Source organism: Sinohyriopsis cumingii, chromosome 15 (assembly GCF_028554795.1).
Source record: "Sinohyriopsis cumingii isolate HCF-2022 chromosome 15, ASM2855479v2, whole genome shotgun sequence".
Classification (NCBI taxonomy): Eukaryota; Metazoa; Mollusca; class Bivalvia; order Unionida; family Unionidae; genus Sinohyriopsis; species Sinohyriopsis cumingii.
The window spans coordinates 143632831-143657988 of record NC_142975.1 but is presented as its reverse complement, the minus strand read 5'-3'; the positions used below and the strand labels follow the sequence as shown (position 1 = coordinate 143657988).

At 35.5% G+C, this 25158-nt stretch overlaps 1 protein-coding gene across 1 annotated transcript in view; it reads left to right on the top strand.

Moving 5' to 3' along the window:
- The first annotated feature begins 703 nt into the window (after window positions 1-703).
- LOC149782966 (uncharacterized) overlaps window positions 704-25158 on the top strand; it is a 101044-nt gene continuing 76589 nt past the window's right edge. The window contains exon 1 of the mRNA XM_089934525.1: window positions 704-1405. The gene's annotated coding sequence lies outside the window, so the exon portion shown is untranslated. The remainder of the gene's footprint in view (window positions 1406-25158) is intronic.

Genomic DNA, 25158 nt, shown 5'->3' with positions numbered 1-25158 from the left:
ATGTATGTATGTATGTATGCATGTATGTGTATGTATTATATATGTCTATATTTCTATTTTCTGTTGTTCAAGAAGGAACTCTTGACACATCAGGACAACACTGCCCACATCATACGTCAGCGTCCTCCATCTTGGATTTCTTATCAGGACTCCAACTCAGATTCATTTAGGACTTTTTATTTCTAGGACTTCTATTTTTTAATTCTAAGATTATTCTTGGATTATTTTTGGATTTGATTCGTAAAACTGTAAGTTTTCTTTCTCATTTTTATCTGTTTTTCTAGGGAAATAAATTATTTGTTAAATTTTTACAAAGCTTGTTGTCTTCACTCTTTTCTTCTTACTGTTTAATGAGCCTAAAACGTAACAGTTGATAAAAAGGGTTGAACAGGCCACCACTACAGCTTTTAAAGAAATAGGTAATAGATTATCTTCTGAGCTTAGTGACAAAATTTCTTTTTATTTGTGGGTTGGGTTGGGCTGTAAGTTTCATAGAGTGACTGAGTATTTAGGAATTCTCTCCCCCACCCAAAACTGTTGTAATTGGTTGTTAACTTTATATCAGTGCGGCGCATAATAGAAAAATAATGAAAGATGACAGTGATCTGCGTATATACCACGCACGGTTATCTCTCTTGGAAAGAAAATGCCTCTACCACAACCCTGTAATGTTGATGATAACCTTCCACCTGGAGGCGTCGCAACATATAGATAACATCAGAATGACACGAATCTGAGCCGGCGTGCATTGTTGTTATCCGTCGCTTTTGATTTGATTTCAACATGTGATGAGAGAAGGGATGCAATATCCAGTCAATGTAGTTGGGTACTAACGTGCCGAGAGGAGGGACTAAAATTTAAATGACCCAGGGGTCAAAACGTCTTATGACTGCGGTATATTCCGAAAGAGGATATGCTACGAAGGGCATGTTATCTGCGGTCTAACGAGCACCAGAAGTGTAACGCGGCTGTCATTGCAGACTGTTGTATGCATACAATAATTTAGTCTCGTTTATCCAAATTATTTAGTGACTCCGTCATATCTACGGTTTCGTTCAACCTGACTCGCGTGGCTCGATGAGATCTTCGCTGTACGTGTTTGGTCCGGGCAAGTCATCAGGAGAAAAGTAACATGATGAAGTGTAGGAACTCTTTTGTTAGACGCTTAACATTGAGTATGTGTATGTTGATCTGATCGAGGTAGTGATAATATAGAACACAGGCAAACGCGGACGAATGGCATTGCTCTATTCCATTTGCTGCATTCATGACTACTGGACATTTTGGGAAAATTAAACTAAAGGATTGCGTCAAACTTTGATTTTCTATCACGGGGAATTGAAAGACGAACTAAAGGAGACAAATGCGCAAGTTTCATAAAGTAAGAAGGAATAAGCGAAGAAAGGTAACTTAAAAAGTTTATAATGACGACGATGTTATTCAATATTAAAAGAAAAGCTGCCTTGACATTCACCATGGATAATTAGAATCAAGAAAATAAGTTAGAAAACTTGATTTCTTGAAAAGAGTAAACCAATCAGGAGATATTTGAAATTTGTATTATGCCTACAAACACCTTTTTTTTTCAAGTTCCATCCAAAGTCAACTGAAGAAATTCGACACTAATGAATTTATCGTTACGATGATGACTTGTTTAAAACTGAAAAAGGTAAATCACGAAAATATTGTATAGTGTACTTAGTTTATTTTTTTCTTCTTTTTTCAACAATTGTTTATTATATTTTAATTTTTTTATTATTTAAGGTACCGTTATGTACTCACTTATAAGTCGAGTCAGCTGCAGACAAGAAAGATCCTGATCTGCCGTAGCATAATGCGCCTGCAGATTACGATCTATGTTTTTTTTTTGTTCTTCTGATTACTCCTAACAAACTGCACAGACCCAGATCTGCCGGCACATTATGCGATGGCAGATCTGTGCAGTTTTCAGTTGGACTCGCCTTATAAGCAAGTACTGACAGTACATACTTAAATAATTCTTTATTTTAAAGCATACTTATTTTAAGATTAGGACTTACAATGTTTGTTTTTTTTTGTACATAAAAAAGAAAAGAAACATTGCGATACCTTATTCAATTATCGGTTGGAGAAAGGGGATTGCCCACTATGTCCTGAAAGCAAATTTTATTCAGAAAATATTACGTCACTTCTGTGCGTGTGCTGACACTGAATACCAATGCGATCTTTGTTCTGATGGAATAAAGTTAGGTCTAATTATATGCTTGTACATTTGACTTAGTGGCATGTCTTGTCGTGCATGGCGTCAATGTCTTACAATTTGAAATATCCATTTAGTCTGGGCTTTAACATTTTATTTGCTGTTTGTTTTTGTTTGTTGTCATAGAGCCTTGTAACTGGAGAACCGATTAGCCTTAACTTAACAGGTATTAATCTGAAAGCTATACATTAGATAGAAAACTTAAACTCTGACGTTTTTAAAGAATATTACAAAGGGCAAATTAATATACATGTGGAAAAGTGCATGTTCATGAGAAATGCCTGACTTTTAAGACTTGTATTGTCTTTAATAATTACGGATGTTTTTATCGTACATCACTTGGTCTAAAGTTATTGTGAATCAATGTTTCTGAAATTGATGCATGGATTATCTAATAAACAGTCTGTATTTAATTTGACGAATATGGATTTGATTTATAAAAAAAAACACACACATTGTATGAAGGATATGTTACATAAATTTTGCGATAATGGTGGGTTAAGGGGATACAAAAGTAAGCGATGTGGTCTGAAGATGAAATCCCAGATAGGGGCCCAGAGGGCGAAGCCCAAAAGTTAATGCTGTTTATATTTTTCGAGGGCATAATTTGGACATCTAACTGTAAAGAAATTTTACTCAAGGAATCATTGCTGTTGTCTCGCGCTCATATTTCTTTCGCCGGACCGCAGATCCTTCCCCTGGTAAATCAGTCATAGTGAGAAAATTATACTGTGTTCGTGTACATGTGAACATGAAAACGCAGCCTGCTCGAATAGCTGTTGATGGGTGTGTGTGTGTGGAGAGAGAGAGAGAGGGGGGGGGGGGTGTTATAGCAGCTGGAAGACAATTAATATCCTTTTATCCGACGACAATGAGGCGATTTCACACCTAGTTCTAGAACTTTACTTTTAGCTGGAATTAAATAGCCACTTTTGTGCCGATGTGCCATTAAACGCTGATGCATAATGCCGAATTTCCCTATAGAAACTGTCGAGTTATTCCTAACACTCGTGTTGGTTGATTGACATCTTTATCTCTATTTCCTCCGTACGTCACAAAGAGTACAATCCATAATATAGAGAAATAAGTAAACATATAAACTACAGCAACTGAAGTTGAGAAATAAAATACATTTAGAAACGGTCATAACTAAATAAATAAATGCATATATGGTGAAAAATTAACCACGAGAACAAAGCAAAAATTACGGGGTGTATCTTCAGGTTATAATTTGTTTTCAACATCTTTCTTTTTCCCTTAATATTATAGCGGTTGGATTACCATTTACGTGACAGTCACAAGCAAACACTTTATGCTTATTACACAATTCATTATCAAATGCAGTTATTGCTACCTTCATATAAAAGTACTGGAATAGTTAGTTTTTCATTGTATTAACTACACATATCTTAAAACCTGTATCACTTACACATATCTTAAAACATGTAACACCTAAACATAAAATAAAACCTGGATGAACTACACATAACTTGAAACCTTTATTGCCTACACATCACGTAAAGCCTGTATTACCTACACATAACTTAAAACCTGTATTAACTACACATTACATAAAACCTGTATTACCTACACATAACTTGAAACCTGTATCACCTAAACATAACTTAAAACCTGTATTACCTACACATAAGTTGAAACCTTTATTACCTTCACATTACGTAAAACCTGTATTACCTACACATTACATAAAACCTGTATTACCTACACATTACATAAAACCTGTATTACCTACACATAACTTGAAACCTGTATTACCTAAACATAACTTAAAACCTGTATTACCAAAACATAACTTAAATCCTGTATTACCTACACATATCTTAAAACCGGTATTACCTAAACATAACTTCAAACCTGTATTACCTACACATTACGTAAAACCTGTATTACCTACACATTATATAAAACCTGTATTACCTACACATAACTTGAAACCTGTATTACCTAAACATAACTTTAAACCTGTATTACCAAAACATAACTTAAATCCTGTATTACCTACACATAACTTAAAACCGGTATTACCTAAACATAACTTGAAACCTGTATTACCTACACATTACGTAAAATCTGTATTACCTACACATTACATAAAACCTGTATCACCTACACATAACTTGAAACCTGTATTACCTAAACACATCACATAAACCCTGTATTACCTAAACATAACTTAAAACCTGTATTACCTAAACATAACTTAAAACCTGTATTACCTACACATAACTTAAAACCTGTATTATCTAAACATAACTTAAAACCTGTATTACATACACATTACGTAAAACCTGTATTATCTATACATTACGTAAAAGCTGTATTGCCTAAAAATACTTAAAACCAGTATTAACTGCACGTAACTTAAAACCTGGATTTCCTTCACATAATTTAAAATCCATAAGAAGAACCATATGGGGGTGGGGTGGGGTGGATAAATGTTCTTAATTTTTATGCTTTTGGTTTTAGGAGTACATTAACACAATTACTGTAATGGGAATAAGTGTTATTCTTCGAATGGATGTAAAATTAAATCAGTATGTACGAATAACGTTGTGCACTACGCTTTACAACGTGTAATTATCGGGCTAAGTTGTTACATGTGAAATAACCACGAGAGAAAATAGTCTTCTATTTTAAAGAAAATAGTAATATCTTAAAACCACCTTTGATAAATGACCAGATTAAAAGGTAATGTCAAAATCGACGAAACATCGGAAATAATTGTTATCAAAACTGTCAAACAATTATCATTGGAAAGATGGATGGAAAAACATCGTTTCGGATGTTTAAATATTTTCAAGGATTAATAAAAGGGAATATTCTTTTAATTTAAACGCTTATTTACTGATTTGAATACAACTGAAAGACACCATCTCTCTGTCTCATATATTTTAAATTATGTTCGAAGTTTATTTTTCGGGTTGCACTTCAAACCTGAGATTTGGAAAGCAAACTTCCAAAAGTTTTCGCAATTCTTCATTTTTACATTATTAGAGCTTTACTTTTAATTGGAATCTTATAGCCGCTTTTGTGCTGATGTGCCATTAAACGCTTATACATAATGCTGAAATTCCCTTCAGAACCTATCGAGCTATGCCTAACAACTACAATTATTAATAGTTTATAGCAAACGCTTTTTAGAATGAAGCTCTAGTTTACAAAATGCAGGTGGGCGGTTTAATGAAAATGCAGTTTAAACTCTAACCCATTGTACATATCAACATATCACTCATTTAGAATAAGTACATTGACAGGATCTTCACAAGTGTGAAATAAATAATACACCGAGTTTCATCGGGCGCAACATTAAAACAAAGCGCGAAGAGGTTCGGGACATGGCAACATATGACGAAGGAGGGGCTAACGAAGTTAACAGAGCAATATGGCCTATATTGGTTGGAAATCTTTGGACAATATGCAGGCATGCTGACGTGAGACAACTTAAAGCATTTATTTGATTTTGTTACAGTAACCCAATATATACACCCTCTTTCTGTTTGCCTGTCGTAAAGTATGCTAAAAATGACAAATTGTGGTATAACAACATTATATTCACAACATTTTTCAGCTTCATTGTTAGTTGCAATACTTATAAATATGTTGCTCGGCTGAGGACGTATGTAGAAAGCAGTTAAACCAACCTGTATATCTACCCTATCTACAACATCCGGAACTTTGTAAACACGCAATGCAAGTAGACATGGAACAGTTACTAATATGTGAATTCCAATAACTGACATAAAAGTACTATTCCCCGAGTGGCCGAGTGGTCTAAAGCGCTCACCGTTCCGGATCACTGCCATCTCACCTCCTTCTGCGTGAGTTCGAGTCTCAGGCCCGGCTAACGTGGGTATGTGAGAAAGCCTGCCGGTAGCTTCTCGTGGGTCGGTGGTTCTTCCCGGGGTTTTCCAGGGTTCTTCCTCCACCAGTTATACTGGCCGCCATGCTTAGCCTATCTTGTGCTGAAAAATGGCGTTAAACACTACAACAACAACAACAACCTGGCAGTTTCGTTGTTATGAGTCCTGTTGTTTGTCAAATGGGTAATTGGACCATATCAATTCAGGCTTTACCATGTAAAACAGATAATATTTTCCTTTCATCAGAAACCAAGTCACTGTGTCAACATTTTATCTTTTTTAAATTTGTTTAATTTTTTGTAAGTTATCTTCATACGAGCAAGAAACGTTTTACAAAATCTATACATGAATCTGAGCAGTGATAATTTGTCCAACAAAAAAATAAAATTGCACGGCGTTACTAGGCATCATTTATTTTTTATTTATAAACTTATATATAATATGACTTGATTCATTTCTGACTTGTATATTATATCAGTTGGATCATGTCTGATTTACTAGTATCTCCTGTATTTATAAAGTCAGATTTTTTGTTGTTGTTACGGATTTTATCTAATTAATTAAGTAAATTGGAACAAGATAATATTTCAATAATGATTATGCCTTATTAAACGTACCGATCACTATAGATATATTTACACCTCTCCCAGAGATATTAGATTTGCAATGTCAGTATTATAATAATCTGCCAGTGAATTTTTCTTCTGTATACAAGTATCGATAGATTCAACCCTTTGTAAATTATCATTTGAAATGGTTGTAACGGTCTTGGTATATGGTGCCACGGTGAAACGGTCTAAGTCAGAAGTGGGCACACTTTCCAGTGCAAGTGCCGCATACACAAATTTACACCTTGTCGCGGGCCGCATGGTTCATTAAGTAAAATAATTAATATTTGAAATAGCAGAAACAAAAAGGTTTTCGAAATAACATCTAATTAATTTTCAGTTTTTAAAATGTTGTTAGTATTTGAAAACTCAAACTTAAACTTCAAAAGAAGCACATTTATTTGATAAACAGATTAACATAAACAGAGTCAGTGCGAATGATGACTTGTTCCTAGGCCGCATGAAAGCCGTTGGCGGGCCGCATGAGGCCCGCGGGCCGTAGTTTGCCCACCCCTGGTCTAAGTACATGTATATGATGCCACGGTGTAACGGTGTATGTATTATGATGCATCAGTGTAACGGTCTAGGTATATGATGCTATGGTTTAGCGGTATATGTACATGTATATGATGTCACGGTGTAATGGAGTATGCAGTATAATGCCACAGTGTAACGGTCTAGTTATATGATGCTATGGTGTAACAGTCTAAGTATATGTATGTGATGCCACGGTGTAACGGGGTACGTATTGTGATGCCACAGAGTAACGGTCTAGTTATATGATGCTCAGGTGTAACGGTCTAAGTACATATTTATGATGTAACGATGTATGTATGTGATGCCACGGTGAAACGGTCTAGGTGTATGATGCTATGGTGAAACGGTCTAATAAAGATGATTGTTAAATTTAAAGAAATTACTTTTTGGAATCAGCTTTAAAAAAAATTGCAGCCCCTCTCCTCTTGAAATTACCTAAAAGTAGATAAATTTGTATTGTGTATGTTAATAGTTGTGTAAGTTGTAACCTGAAATCGGTGACTAATGTTGGATGATCACGCTTACGCTATCGCGGACACTCCATGGAAGGCATGGTGCTGACATTGGGGTGCTTATTGATTACTCGCTAGACTATTAATATCACACACGGAAAAATTGACCGGGATGCCAACACGTGGCAAGATATTTATCAGAGAGATACAGCCGTTACTTAAATGTGGTGGTAACTATGGTGGTAAAGTTTGGCAGGTATGCAGTGTCTTCGAACTAAATATATTGTTCTGATATGTTCGTTGATTTCCGATAGAAACTGGCCCATCTAGACTGAATAGTATCGGTCTTTGCTTTGTAATCCCTTCCAGGGCCATATAGAGCTATCACGGGCCCTGTGGTAAGAAACACATTGGCCTCTCCTAGTTCTTGTTCAAACTGAATTTTTCTTTTATAAAATTAAAAACTGTTGTTCGGCCTTGGCACCATTACGGGCCCGGGCCCCGGCCCCGGGGATATATTCCCGGTTGCCCCCCCCCCCCCTTGTCGGCACTAATCACTTCTTCTGTAAGTGAGTGGATATACATTCTTAAACTGCTGTATAGGTCTAAAGTGTACCTGGCGCCCAGAAGGGTGAAAACGATACGAGAGGATTGCATGACATACGCGTAATCGCTTGGGCATGTTCAATATAGTTCTCTCAGTACATGTGGTACAATTTGTATCTAGAGCATGCCGTAATTCATTGTAATCCAGTAAATACAAAGAATGTTTTTAAAAAACTGAACAAGTAATCTCAGGTTTCCTATTGAAAAGGGACGTTGAGTAGGAACGCCTAACATGGCAGAAAACGTGTATTATTTGCAGTGGCAAATTCAGTGATGATTTTCATTTCTTGCTGAAATGTCATTTTTTTAATCAACAACGCATCATTTAAAAAACTACGATTGTGCTATAGGAAATATAATACAATTTATATATTTATATTTGAAAAATATTGGTCAACTGAAAGTGTATGTAGGTATTTGAACAAAAATATTGCACGAAATTCTTTTTAGCCCTTGTTTATCTCTTCTGTGAACACCCTTGAACATTTGTATAACCAGACGTATATATTATGTAAAGGTAACTACCATATTTTATCGTGATATATCGCAAGAAAGCAGCCTGAGAGTAAGTAAGTATATATTCCTGAATTCCTGTTATCAACGTACATTGTAAGGTTTATAGTGTGTCACTGACCCGACTCAGTATTATTGTCTCAAGATTGTCAACATGCACACTGTTTTAATCGTGGTATCTACAACCACACTATTTTGTAGGCCCCGAGTGGTGTCGACAACAACATTATTTTGTATGTGGTGTCCACAACCAGACTAATATTTATATGGTATCCACCATCTTCGCGTGCCAAATTTCCGATAACCCTATCTACACCTTGGCGGATCGAACAGCTATATAGGTCCTTTGTCCTAGCGACATGTATTAGATTTCATGTGTTGCCTCCCTTAGTATGTAATTCCAACTAAACAATAGCGTGGTGCATTGTACATCAACCGGAAATGGTGAAGGAAATTGACTTAAAAAGGATACTTTGTAAATTTAACATCGAAGTGTGACTGTGTACCAGAGGGAAGCCATTACAGGTCTATTGCGGTGAAAAGTATTTGTGCAAACACGGACCGGCACTAGAAAAGTGCTTATTTATCAGTCTGTTCAAGTTGTGTGCTCCCCTTGTCTCGATTACGTAGGAACAGTGTTCAAATTTGAACAACTTAATTTTGATTGGATGCGGTGGCTTGCTACCGCATCCAATGAAATTCACAGACCCGAAGCACATAATGATATACTCGGAACCTTGGCTAGCGAAGGTGGGTATCCACAAGCACACCGTTTTGTATGTGGTATCCACAAGCACACCGTTTTGTATGTGGTATCCACAAGCACACTATTTTGTATGTGGTATCCACAATCACACTATTTTGTATATATGGTGTCCACAACCATACTACCACACTATTTTGTATGTGGTGTACACAGTCGCTACCACTCTATTTTGTATGTGATGTCCATAACAACACTGTTTTGTATGTAGTATCCACAATCACACTATTTTGTATATGGTGTCCACAACCATACTGCCACACTATTTTGTATTTTGTGTACACAAACGCTACCACTCTATTTTGTATGTGATGTCCATAACCACTCAGTTTTGTATGTGATGTCCATAACCACACTATTTTGTATGTGATGTCCATAACAACACTGTTTTGTATGTGGCACCCACATGCACACTATTTTGTATGTGGTGTGCACAAGCATACTATTTTGTATGTGGTGTCCGCAACCACATTATTTTATATGTGGCATCCACAAGCATACTATTTTGTATGTGGTGTCCGCAACCACACTATTTTGTATGTGGCATCCACAAGCATACTATTTTGTATGTGGTGTCCGCAACCACAGTATTTTGTATGTGGTATCCACAAGCATACTATTTTGTATGTGGTGTCCGCAACCACACTATTTTATATGTGGCATCCACAAGCATACTATTTTGTATGTGGTGTCCGCAACCACACTATTCTGTATGTGGTATCCACAAGCATACTATTTTGTATGTGGTGTCCGCAACCACGCTATTTTATATGTGGCATCCACAAGCATACTATTTTGTATGTGGTGTCCGCAACCACACTATTTTATATGTGGCATCCACAAGCATACTATTTTGTATGTGGTGTCCGCAACCACACTATTTTGTATATGGTATCCACAAGCATACTATTTTGTATGTGGTGTCCGCAACACACTATTTTACATGTGGGATAAAACTGTAGTTATTGTCCTTCCTAGCATTAATATTGAATTATTATCGAAAAGAGATAGTAATTTAATTGCAAAAATCAATTACAACTCAAAATCCCTTTTTTGCCTATGATGTTACTTTGTGAATGCATGATTGTAGGTTTTTATTCTAAAAAGTCAAAACCAAAAGACACTTATGTTTTCTGTCTGGTCTATTCTGGTACAAATATTACAATGCAATGTCATAACACAACACTTTAACATATTAACCCCTGGAGTATTTTGTCGTTTTCGTCTGAAATTCGAGTAGGAAACACATTTTGAATGCTATTTCTGAATAGATCCGAAAACACCAAATCCCAGGTGATCTTTTAATAACATACTGCCTAGTTGTGTTAGAAACATCGTTTCATTGGCTATTTGGCTCGCGCATGAGGAGAAGGGTAAAAGTTGGAGTGTTTTTGTTTTTGTTTTGCTAAATGGAGCTATTATTTTTGTATCGAGACCACTCTTTATTCCAAATGCCTATCTTATCCTATTTTTTAGAAAGGTTCATCTGTCTGTTTGCAGTTCGTACCAGTTTGTCTTACAGCTGAGACCCAAAAGTCTAAAATCCGGACACAAAATCGGATTCCGACCAAGGTTTTTTCCTCTGTATTTTGTAGTGCAACTAGATATTCCAGATTATTTGGTATCATTGTAAAGCGACATCTTTCTACCTTTCTGTAATATCAACCACTTCAGTGTATCATGCATGACCATGATGCTTCAGAGCTCGGTAGTAGACTACTACCTCCTGCCACGTTAACTCGTCGCTAGGAGTTAATGTGTTAAAAGGTTCATACACTTCTTCTGTGTCTTGTTCACTCTTTCCTCTTTTGAATTTCATCACTTTCACAGGTTTTTCCTCCTCTTCTTTCTCAGTTTCGTCTCGTCTTTTCTTCTCTTTCAGGACGTGACTGGGTTCTTCCTTTTAGGAAAGTACCTCTTCTTCCTGTTTGGAGTCCCTCTCTGCCTCTTGCTCCTGTTGTTTCTTGGGGCAGTCTGAAAGCCAGAGACCTTCCTCTTGAAAATGATAACAGGTATCATGACTTTTGTCTCTTCTGACACCTGTTTTGTTTTTATCTCGAAAAGAGGGGGAATAGTCCGTCGGCTTGTCTGTAGAAAACTTTCATATGACACCTAGCAAAGCTCTGATCAGAAGTTCGATCTGTGTGGGCTCTTCCGTCGTTCTGGTCGGTTTGAGAGTGAAATAAATACTGGCAGGGAAGACACATACCCTTTATATAGAGAAAACAGTAGTCTGGCATGGATATAGGGACCCATAGGGTTTCAAATGTAGTCATTTGACCTTTTGCAGTCAAGATGAAACGTTCGCATCATTTCGAGGGGAAAGGAAAAGATAATTAGAGACAGAAACGTGATTTATCGCCTCGCACAGTAGCTGCAATCTTGGTTCAAATTCATGCCAGCGATTTTAAAGATGACATGAGTGAGCCCGAATCCAGACCCAGAGAGTCTACACCCAACCAAAGTCCACCACCACTAGTAAACCCTCAGAACTATTATCATATTCGAGAGTTCGAGAGACGGAAAAATGCTCCTCTTGAAAATTTAGAACTATGGCTTACACGTACACGGTGAAGTTTAAAGATTTAAAGTCCGACGTACCGTTGGGGAATGCAGAACAGTTCATCACGGAGGTGTAGGATTCTTTGTTAACCACACGAAAACGGCAATGTGAAGCCAAAGAAGACGATCGCTTGAAATATTTTACGCATCAACACACTCTCAAGTACATCGACGTCTTGCCGCACTTGGTCCAAGCGTACAACCAATCTTACCATCGAAGCATCGAATGTGCCCCCCCCCCCCCCAAGAAGTGACTCTGGACAACGAAGTGACTGTTTTGAGCGCCTGTTTGGTACGTCCCCGACGGTGACTGCCCCAAAGAAAGGTGGAGATTGGCAATAGGAGATTGGATGCGCATTGGCAAAACTGGACGACCGAATTATTTCGTGTCACTGAACAATTGCATGGCCGTCATCCTGCCGTCTATAAATTGGAAGACATGAAGGGGAAGTGTTAAATGGAACCTTTTACTTGCCCGAGTTACAATGTGTGGCCAAAAAGAGAACGAAGTGTACGACATCGAAAACATTCTCGAACGAAGAACCTGAAAAGTCGGAAAACGAAGTGTCAAAGAAGTCAGAGTACGTTGGAAAGGATATCCACCCAGTTTTGCTTCTTGGATCGACGCTTCGCAAGTCATCGACTATAAAAAGAAGTGATCATCATGCCCTTCAAAACAGCCTCAGCTGCCACTACCACCGTGACCACTCCTTCATCCAGTTCTTCTCTGCAAAATCTACAAAAGCAACCCTTGTGGGCGTCTTTTTCTGCGAAATCTTTGTGGTGTATTGAGTCATCGGTGCGGTCATTGGCGATTTGAGTTTGCAACAAGGAGACACAATTGTGGATCATGTTAATGAGCAGTTGCATCGATTACCTTCTTCCCAATCCTTACCTGAAATATTCCTGAAACGGTAACAACGGGAATCTTGTGTACAACATCAGTCACCACTCCAACAATAACCAAACCAAAAACAATCCTCTTTCAGACAATCGTCTAACTTCGAGTTACCCCTAGGACAACAGCAGAACTCTTGCATTATGAACAACAATAACCAATTTTACTTAACGTTGCCCTGTGGCAGTTCCATTGAGGTGTTTCCCAACAGTATTTTGTGTTGTTACACGGCCAAATTACCTCAGGCCATCCCGTTGGATCACGAAGATCATTGGGAAGTAGCTTTGTTGGAAATGATTTACCCTAAACAAATCAAAAACATCACTGAAACTTAAAACACTTTCCAGGTCGAAATCCTGAACGTCCGATTGCAAGAACAGAAGAATAAAATCGGGTTTTCAGGTGACACAAAGTCAGCAAGCAATCCATTATTAAGCATTTATACTGTGAAAATTCGGGCAGGCTATTATTTTAGCGGTGAACATTTGGTGGACACAATTGCTGAGAGGTCTTCCCATTCTTTCTATGGTACTACTGTCAATTCACTTTGCTCTATCTTATAGCTAGAAAGAAGATTACGTGCTTTATTACCTTTCATGAACTTGTCTTTGAATGTTCTTGCTTACTTGCATTAAGTTTTGATTCATTTATGAGACAGGTTAACCAGTCTTTTATAATAACCTAATAACCTGAATATTATTGTAGCATCATCTGCAAACAATGTTTTTTATTTTATCTCTTTTTTCATGAAGCTCGCATCTTTCAATGTCTGCCCGCATTTTGATCGCATAAAATCAGAAGTTCAATTGATAATATAAATAATTAAGAGGATAGCGGGCAAAAGTGTGTTATCCTACGTTTGAAAAAAATATTTTCGATTAGAAACCATTATTTAATACACATCTTTTAGCACCAGAAAAAGTACAGTTGAGGAAACTCCGGCCAGGATTGAGAAATGTAAGAGTTCTTTGCTCATGAAAGAATGATCTACGCCGTGGAATGCTTTTATGGAGACAAAAAACATTAGTAAAAGTAAAAATGGCGGAGAATCTATTTTTTTTCTGCATTTTCAACACCATCCAAACACAGTCTAATATTTTGACCTATGCATCGAATTTTAATAAAACCTGTCAGACATTCATGAAAGCGGAATAGTCTTCATTCCGTATGCAAGGGCTTTAACAGCAGGTTTATAGTCTAAATTCAGTAAACTAATTGGTCTTCAACTGGATACATTGGTCATTTTGTTTTCCCGTTTAGGGATTGAGGATATTAAATCAAGACTCTAAATTGCGCTGTTTTCCTATTTTTGGAAACATCTATAAAATAATGCTTCAAATCGTGCCAAAATATTTTCTAAAATCACAAGTAATGTCAGCAAGGTCCGGGTTTTTATTGTTATTCATACTTTTTAACTTTGTAGTGCATTCCTCGAGTGATAAGAGACCATCGCACGATTCTTCTTCGTCCTCAGAGTTTATTTTCGTAGATTAATGGAAAGAAGTGATGGTTTGTTAAATAGACTGAATCATTGCGGTATACATTTTCGTGGTACCCTTTTTTGTTTTTCAGAATAGTTTTTTGATCGAATATGTCTTTTCCTTCAGTTCTCAGGCTTCTAACGATTTTTCTTTCAATCTTCAGTTTTTCTATGCTGGCGAGGTATTTACTGTTTTTTTTTTTATATATCTTCCGCTCCATCCATATAGCTTTCGTTTTAAGACCAACCAAATAATTTGCTCATATATTTTCTTTCTCTCTTATCTAGATTTTTTTTAAAAAAATATTCTGTGTAACTTTGGTTTTCTTCTAAGATTTAAAAAAGTTCTGTATAACTTTGGTTTTCTTCATAAGATATTTTTAATATTACTTTTAGTGTGTTGGCATTTATCACCAGGCCAGCTTTTTTATCTTCGTATATATTTTTGTACATCCACCAGTTATGTTTCATTTACTAAAATACATGTATATATTTAGTTAAAAAATATACATTAAAATGTGTTAGCATTGGAATAATATTAATAAAATGACGAGCTAACATAAGTTTAAGCAAAGTATCAAGAAACCAGATTTTTTTCTCTTTCTAAATTAACGAAATGAAATCGATTACTTATTGTCAATATAGTACCGAAAACGATTTGTAAAGAATATCCAAATATCATATATACGCTGATTTTAAATATTTTTTGTAGCCGTGATATATGAGCATGGATCTGAGATTGCCGTCTCATGTTCACCTTATGAACACTTTATATTCTATTAGAGTATAAATAATATATAATTAACATTTTATGACCATAACATTGGAATCACCATGACCGTCACAAGGGGATTTTGATTATATTGAGAGAAAAAAAAAATACAAAACAACAGAATACATTGTCATGTTTATTTAATTTAATTTAATTGTTTATTTGTTTGTTTTAATTTTTTTTATTCCATAACATGCTATTGTAATGTAACATTGTTTACTGGATTTGACATTGTCTAGAACTTTTTTAAAAATTTTTTTAAATTTTCGATGTAAAAAACTAATAAGACAAACATTGTATCTAGTTGCTGACCTTGTTCCAAAATCAGTGACATATTTTGTAAACAACTTTTTTATTTTTTTAATATTATCTTTCTCAGAGTAAGAATCGTTAAGTTGAGTCAAGGTCATACATGGACTACGTGTCATTAAGCATGTGTCAATGGTAAACAAACTTCTATTTTTTCGGAAGTATGAGCTTTTAACCCTCATCCTTAAATCTGTTTTGCGTCTTAATTAGGTTTATAATTGATGTTCAAATAAAAGTTCTATCAGTCGTGCTTTAACAGCTGACACGTTAAGTTGTATTATATTGTGACCAGTTTGGGCTGAATTTTATTTTCTTCAAATTGTTGAATTGAAGTGATTATTTTCACTGGAAATACAAAAGTGCTTTAATATAATTCTTGGGCAAAGACATTCACTGGAATTGATAAGGAATTCAAAACTGAAATAATATTTTCTGTGATTTAACAAAAGACTGTTGACAAATCAGTACAACGCTGGCTATTACAGACGTCATCGCCTTCCATCTTGAATTTCATCGGGATTTGAACTGAGATTCACTTTGAACGTTTCATTGATAGGACTTGTGTTTTTTAATTCTTGGATTATTTTTGGCCTTAATTCGTAAAACCGTAATTTCATTTTTCTCATTTTTCACTTTGTAGTCTAAGGGTTTTTTTGTTGCAAATTTTACAAAACTTGTTGTCTTCACTCTTTTCTCTTACTTATTTTAAGAGCACAGACTCGTAACAACATACACAACTTACATACTTTTCACAAGATGGGTATAATAGGGAGTAATTAAATATTTAGTCAGGTCAGATTTCTTCTTAGTTTCAGAATTTTCTTTTACAATAGTAAATTATATCTGTGTAGAACCATGTTATTGAACATATCATTGTATAGTCCATCTAACTCTTATTTTTCGAAAAACAAAACAAATACAACAGAACAGTTGAGAAATTTAACAACTCTCTATTAAAATTTTTTAGAAAAATAACACTTGTTTAAGGCTTGGCTCAAGAGCGCCAGAACAAATATGTCTCCCACATCAAATTCTAACTTGGAACCAGCTACAGCTTTTGAGATCTGTTCTCTATTAATGACCAATTATTTTCTTAAATGCTTTTATTTGAATTAAGAGGCAAAACTATTTCTTACGCGTCCTATAAAAGAGACAACAAGCTCAAAACGAAGATCAAATTACAACTGAGATGGCTATTTTTTAGGAAATTCACTTAGTGGAAATTAGTTCCAGAAACTATAAGGGGTCCGAGTAAAATCTAGGGAAAAATCAAATGAAGATAGGGACACGGTTTCAGGTGAAGATGGAGAAAAGGTTTCAAGTCATTTCTGTAATTTGATCATTTACACAAAATGAGCTAGAAATTTTAACAGAAAATAAATTATTCTATGAAAAATCACATTCTTGTCACAATGTAGACCCAGTTGATCTTGAGGATTCAGTGATTTGTATAGACATCCCTAAATTGGATAATATGCAAAATAAATCAATGGATTGTTCAATTACACGAACAGAAGCAGAAACGGCAGATCTATAGTGTCTCATACAAACTCGAATCAGCATGCATTGCAGATAGACTTAAATGGAATCAAGATTATGGTTGTATTGATGAGAGAGAGATTAGAATGAATATTTCCTCTTGCCTTTTAAATTAACTAGGTGTCCTGGATTGATATGGTTTCAGACTTAAATAATGCATAGAAGTTTACCAACAAATACAGTTTTGAACAAAATGGGATAAGTCCCTACGAGCATGTACTCCTTATGTAATGACGCCTTAGAGATTTCATCTCCTCTTTTTAGGAACTGTTCCAAAACTTAGTCATTACTAGTTTTATTGGGTGGATACTGCGTAAGTGTAATCATCTTCACAGTGTTCAAGTTTCAAAAGAGAATTTATTTTTGGTATAATAGACCAAAACAAAAGAGATATAGCGATCAATCTCCTTTTGTTTCAACTGACACCATATCTCTATAAATGTAGATTTAACAATGAAACACAGAACATAGCTCGTTTAAAAAAAGAAATGAAGTTTTGTTACATGTCAGAAATATATCATGTATATATCAATTGTTCATGGAAAAACTTTGATGACAAATGACAAATACAATTATCTATTTGAATGATTCCACTTTGTTTACAAATCACAACGATAATTTTAAATAAGCTCAGATATGTCCATATATGAAATGCAGCATGTGTGCATTGATGAATATACTGCCTCGTTTATTTAATGCTTTTGTTGGATATATTAGAAAGGAAAGAAAATCACGTAGTGGTTGTGTATACACATCTATAAAGTAAATTAATTTCATAGATGTTAATGCAGCAAATTGTTAAAGTACTTTTTATATCCTACTTAATTATTTTTGAGTTTGGTAATAAGATAAAATAATCATTTAAATGATAACAATGCAAATATTGTCAAGTGAGTAAAGAAAATAGTTACTGTGAAACCTTGTAATAGCAAGTGAATGTAGAATACAGTGATACCATGCATATGTTATTGGGTGTGTGTGTGTGTGTGTGTGTGTGTGTGTGTGTGTGTGTGTGTGTAAAATGGTTACAATTTCTCTCTCTTTCAGATACTGTAAGCATATTTGTCTCCCTCTTTCATTTTCCCTCCACTATAAAGTAGTCAATATTAAATTCTGTATCGGGCATAGAATGAAAATACAATACTATGTACTAATGTTAACCAATATCCCCTGTGAAGTAACGTGCACATTTAATAAATTGTGAGGTAGTCATTGGGATGGTTCCCCGACCCACTTCTACTCATGTACGGGAACTAATTATATTAAAAAATATTTGTTCAAATAAATATGACAATGTTTAGCGCTAATTTAGATGCACTATTTACACTTGTTAATACTCTTGACAGATTCAGTAAAGTTGTAATGTTTTGTTAACACAAGTTGAATGAAACTTTATTCAATGCATTATCAAGATAATGTTAGTATGACTATGCGGATGTGGAGCAAGCGAATGTCAAATTCACACGCTCTTGACTAACTGACGACTGATCATATATAATAATTACGTTCTCTGTCATGCTATACAGTTATCATTGGAGCATATACATTCACACATATTCATACCCGTTCACCTACATTTTTCGGAATCCCTCTCGTCGTAGACAGACAAATGTGACTTAAACCCTGGTCTTTGGCCAGCCATTCGTCGTCACCGTCAGCATTCATTTCGCAAGTAAAGAATTTATCGGTAAGTTCTAAGTAGAAATATTTCTCTACTCATTTTTCATCTATGCCTCTAATATACAAACTATGTTGAGATGTATCCACCCACGGGTGTTGCAGATTTCCACTGGTCGGAACTGCACTCCTGACAAGCGTCGCATTTGTCGCCCCTACCAGGAAGAAAATAACGCAAAGTCTGTGAAATCCCTTCACCTGGTTTGCCGTCCGAGCGGTCGCTCGTACAGTCTGCCCCATACGAAGGCCCTATATATTCGCCCATAAAACTTACAAATTGCCCCTTCCCTGAGTTCAGTAGTTGCCGTCTGTGGACTATGGTACAAAAGTGACATGTACCTCATATATCGGTAGTCACTGCATTCAAATGGAGCGAAAAACAAGTGCCAATCCAGTTTTTTTTAAAATGAATTAATGTAATTAATTATATGTAGTCATATTAGTTGTGTTACATCTTCTAAACAAAGCCAAAAAGCAAGAAATAATGAAATTTGTGGAGCAGCTGGTAAAATCCCTTTGTCTTTGCCAATGTTTCGTTCCTTCTAGCGATATTATTGAATCATTTATGAAACTATTGAGAAATGTCATATAGTGCTGGATTAAACACCATTACAGTATTAAAATATATTAAATTGCTCTAGTACAATGTTAGACGAAATCCTTCCTGTTGATTATATAAGGACACTCTGAATGTCAAAAGCAGGAAGATAATTATGGATGATCAGGAAAAAGTAAAGGAACAGTGATGTCGGTCATTTCCTGTAGTTAAGTAATGTGACCCCATTCTCCTACTTGCCAAAATGCAATAATCATCCCAACCTCAACAAGGATGTGTGTGTGTGTGTGTGTGTGTGTGTGTGTGTGTGTGTGTGATTTGGATTTGGATTTTTAACGTAGCTTGAACAATTTTTCAGTCATATCGCTATGATATCTGCAGTGTGGCAGTTTTTAGTGATGTCTAACACTGGGGCAGACATGTGGCATGATGTCCCACCCAGTCACATTATCCTGACACCGGGCCAACCTGTCCTAACACTAGCCTCTTAATGCTGAGCGCCATGTGAGGCAGCTGTTAGTACCATTTTTGTAAGTCTTTGGTATGACTCGGACGCTCTAACCACTAGGCCACCGGAGCGGTATCCTCAACAAGGAAAAAAAGACTCATTTTAGCATTGCGTCACACACTGGATTTGTTAGTTCAGGTTTTAGCATTGCGTCACACATAGGACTTGTTAGTTTAGGTTTTAGCATTGCTTCACACAGTGGACTTGTTAGTTTAGGTTTTAGCATTGCTTCACGCAGTGGACTTGTTAGTTTAGGTTTTAGCATTGCTTCACGCAGTGGACTTGTTAGTTTAGGTCTTCTTATTTTATCCTCCCACTACTTCCGAAAATCACTCAACATATGCAAATACAATTTTAAGTGCATTTATTGTATCCATATGTATACGACTTGAGAAGATTTTTCAAGCCGTTACATCAATTTTATGCTTTTAATACGCGCATACAGCAAAATTTATTATGTTACCATTTTGTACATCCGTCCGTCAGTTACCAATTCCGTCCCTTCACAATGTCTCGAGTTCTCTACTCTCAGTCTTTGTGGATAACTTGCCCTTGGGGTAAGGCAGAAACCTATTAATTTTGGGGTCAAAAGGTCAAAGACCATGGTCACAGCTTCTAAAGAAGACAAATGATTGCTGGACATACATTTTAGATATCGACCATGTACCTAAACCAAAATTTGGGACGCCTTACTTGTTGGGTAAGAAGGAAACCCATTGTTTTTGGTGTAAAAAGGTCAGTTGTTAAGGTCACTGTGGCTGAAAGAAGAATATTTTTGTTTTGTCTGTAATAACTTAGGCATAGACCATGTATCTTGACCTAATTTAGGAAGGACAATTCCACTTGGTACAAATGATGCCAATTTATCGTCAACTATGGGCCTTGTTTCTAAAAAAATAGAGATAAATTCGTGGAAAACAAGTTACGTAAAGCCTTGTTTACCTTTATTGTGATTTTCGATGTATAGAGATAGACTTTTTAAACGGGAAAATTCTGTACACTATAGGGAGAATATACTGGCAAAATGAAGACATTGTGCTCCAATCAGCCTGTACTGTATAACTCACCCAGAGTTCGCAGTTGAATATAGCAATACATGTCACAGTCCCCCCCCCCCCCCCGGGCAATTGGAGACATCACATTTTTTATTATACCACTAGACTAGTATTTTATCCAACATTTTACACCTTGTCTTTCCAGCAAATTTCAAACAAAAGAAAGCTTGGCCATCAGCAGAGTATTGTGGCATTGTTTAATGTTAGTGGCGAGCTCTTTGCGTGTATTTTATGTACATTGGACTCCTGACATGGTTTCAGCGTTGTTTAAAATACGAATTATAGAATGTATAAACTAATTTTTTTAATGAAAGTTTGCTATTATACATGCATAAAAACAATAGAAATGATCGTTTATATTCGTTTATTCGACACTTACATTGTCAATATTTCCAAGTTTTCTCTGAAATATGGAAACATACTCGTATTTCTCAGTTTATATGCCCTCAAAGTTTACTTTCATATATCTATAAATATCTTATCCACACATGTATAAGAGCAAAGTAAGTAATAATTTATTTCAATTTCTCTTGCCTAGGACTACTAGGCAATCAAATCAATTAACCTTTTATCACAGACAAGGGTAGTTTAATGGCCAATATTCACAGCTCGGAGCTGGGAAAACTAGTAACTCCCAATTTATCCAATTTCGTTTTGAAGCGGAAATGAAAATGTCAAGAAACCGAAAATAAAAGGTGTAAAGGCATTTAAAAGGCAATTCCAATAATATCCTTTGAGCAGTTTAAGCGCTAGATTAAATCATGCCCATCGATTATAATTCAAGGAGGACTTACAATTTTTTAACTATTGGAAACTACAACACTGACTTGGTAGTATAACACGAGGCTGTTGTACAGAAATTATTCAGGTTTCGTCGAAGCCATCTTTAATTTAGAAGTCCACTCCAAGCGGACACAGATCCAAATAATGTAATAAATAATAACCAATGCAATCTATTTTGGTTTTGTCCTCAGGTAGCCATAATTTGTAGACTATTATGACTGATAGATATGGCATACACAGCTTATATCATCATTTTGGTCATATTTATGGTCACATGGTCAGATAATGATATTTTGCGAAATAAAATTGGTTTTGACAAGTTTCTCTTCAAACTTCTAGCAGGATAATCAGAAACAATCAATTGTTATCCACTCGGGCAAAAGTCGAAATATAACATTTTTCTTCATACCATAAAAGAAGCCTGCTCTAATTCATAAATTACCGTCTGTTTGCTGCGTATCCTTGGGTTGTTTCTATTTGGTCATGCTTATGGGTCCATACGAAAAGTCACACACGTACATCAAACAAGTTTTTAATTTGATTGCGATTTGTTCCAGTTCCTGAAGTACGAAAGAAATTTTGTCTACGCTGTCTTTATCCGGATTGTCAATAATTCATCATTTGGCAAGTTGAATAATCGCTTTTCTACTAAATAACAGGAAATATTTTGTATGAATTGTAATTGTGTTGGACACTCAAAGTCTTTAATGTATACCAGTACAAAATTAATGTCATGTTGACGAGTTTTACAGGTGGTAATCACTTCATGATTGTTCCGAACTGAATGAAAAAAAGACATAAAAGAGAGAAAAAATCGCGTGAAGCATTTAACACGTGTCATGTTAAAGCATCTGATAAATTTCCCGTCATCATTAGATCGATTCAGGCAGTGTACATCACGCTACCGTTACCAGGATATATAATACAACAATCACATCGAGAAACAACACTTGCAATAACCAACTAATTTTGATAGTATTGCTATAGATAACTAGTTCTGTACTGGGACATCATTGATGTGGATAGTTTGCTGCCAAGATAGGTGAACATGTCCACTGCCAGAAGTGTTCTGCGATGGAAGGATGTTCGTAATTCTTCTTGGTACAGACAGGTGCATCTTCTCAGTCTTCTTCTGAAATTGAAATTGTCACAAGCTGAGGAAAAAATGTCCGTACTTTGTTGCAAGTTAGACTATAATTTGGCATTCATAGAACAGTCGTCAGCAAATAAGAGATCACGAAACAATAGCTTCCTGTAACTTGGTCTTCTCTCGTAATTTCTTAAAGTTGAAGGTCTTGCCATCAGACTGGTATCTGAAGTTGATTCCAGTTTCATAGTCACGGAAGGCACCAGTAAGCACGGCAGAGAATATTTTATGGGGTCAACACACATCTTTGCTTGAATACAGTGGTTCAAATGGCTTACCGTCGTCTAGATAACTTGCAAGCATGTCATCATGGAATTGCGGAACCAAAGTTTGCAAGGATCTTCCAGAGGCCCGGGACTGGCTGTGTCAAAGTCTTTTGTGAGGTCAGCGAATTTCGTATAAAGGTTGGAGTTCTTTTGTATGTCTTGTCTTCTGTTTCTAGCCAGTTCTTCTGGAGTTGACGAGCTGCAAACATCATGTATGTGTTGCCTCATTCTTATCTGAAGCCACGTTTTCTCTCTGTCATGACAAATAATTATCGCTATTGCATCATACATGACTAATCAGTGACTTTTCTGTCCTTTCTGCTTGCCGGTATGTATCTCTTCATCTTTTTCATCATTTTTGTCATTAATGAACGAATTTGTGGAAGACAAATTACAGAGAAAAATTATTCAGAGTATTTTCAATTTATTCTTTTCATCTTATGATGTTGATTATTTAAATATGTTTAAATATTTCATCTTTTTTACTGAAATTTTGACGCGCATTTCTTATATATATATATATATATATATATATATATATATATATATATATATATATATATATATATATATCATCCAGTGATGTATGCAATTAAGGGAGAAAAAAGTCAAGAAATAAAATGTCATACAGTAAAATGAATGCCAATATTTATTTTTTGATTTGTCAACCCCAGAAAAAGTATATTTATTTCGAGCTGTGGCCTCGTTGAATATAGTTTTTCTCTGGGGTTAAAAGTACCGTTACCAACTTCATTCAAAATTAAAAAATATTATTTTTAAGTGTATTAGAAAGTGTACTTTGAAAATCATATAACTTTTGATAAAATCTGACTTGCTTCCATTCATACCGATAAGTAATGACTATGTCTCAGTTTATTGATGGAATATGTCTAACCGATGTCCAAGTGACCAATTTTACGTTTTCCATAGTTAATTGTTGCTGTATTATTAAAATATTTATGAACGTTCATTAAATTTTATTGCGATCGCTTGTTTTCCATCTCAAGCAAAGATGCGATATCAATAGCCACGTACATGCACATTACATGCGTTAATAAAGTCGGCATAAAACTGGGCAGAAGCGTCATTATAACCTAGCTTATTGAATGTAACTTATACCAATATAGACTTGGTGTACTTCCATTAACCTAATTAGTGTATGAGGATACGATCTCTGTATAGATGTAGCAGATAAAGCAACACAGAAACACAGTCACATATGCCCTGAAAAAAAAACAGACATCTTTGAAAACATAAAATATAACTAACTTTATCAAAAGAGTGATAATTGTACAAAAGAAATACATTCATTTACACACACAAATACACTTTTACCCCACGCAAGCACACATTCTTCTGTCAACATAAAGATTCACATGGAAACCAAAAACTCATATATGCCGTATGTAACATAAATAAAGATTTTTTGGATATGCTACTACTAATACTGCTACTATCACTAACAAAAGTCATCGCTATCATCGTATTTGTTATCGTCATTATGCTCATCGTTAGTTGTTATATGTGGAATGCTATATCTCAGTTTAGAAAACTTAAATATCCCCCCCCCAAAAAAAAAAATATCTTATCACATAATCAAAAATGTTTTAGCTCAGTTATTTGTTGCACAAAAGTATCACTCCAGGGTTGTTTGTTGCACTAAAGTATCACTCCATGGTTTTTTTGTTGCACTAAAGTATCACTCCAGGGTTATTTGTTGCACTAAAGTATCACTCCATGTTTTTTTATTGCACTAAAGTATCACTCCAGGGTTATTTGTTACACTAAAGTGTCACTGCAGGGTTATTTATGACACTAAAGTATCACTCCAAGGTTATTTGTTACACTGAAGTATCACTCCAGGGTTAGACATTATATTAGATTTCTGAAGGTTTTGCACAATCGTCCAGTACTTTACAATACAAATTTGCACTTTTGAATATCGTTGTTTTAAGATCCGTTGTCTGTTTTATTGTTTAAATTATCATTTATAGATTTGTTTTTTTA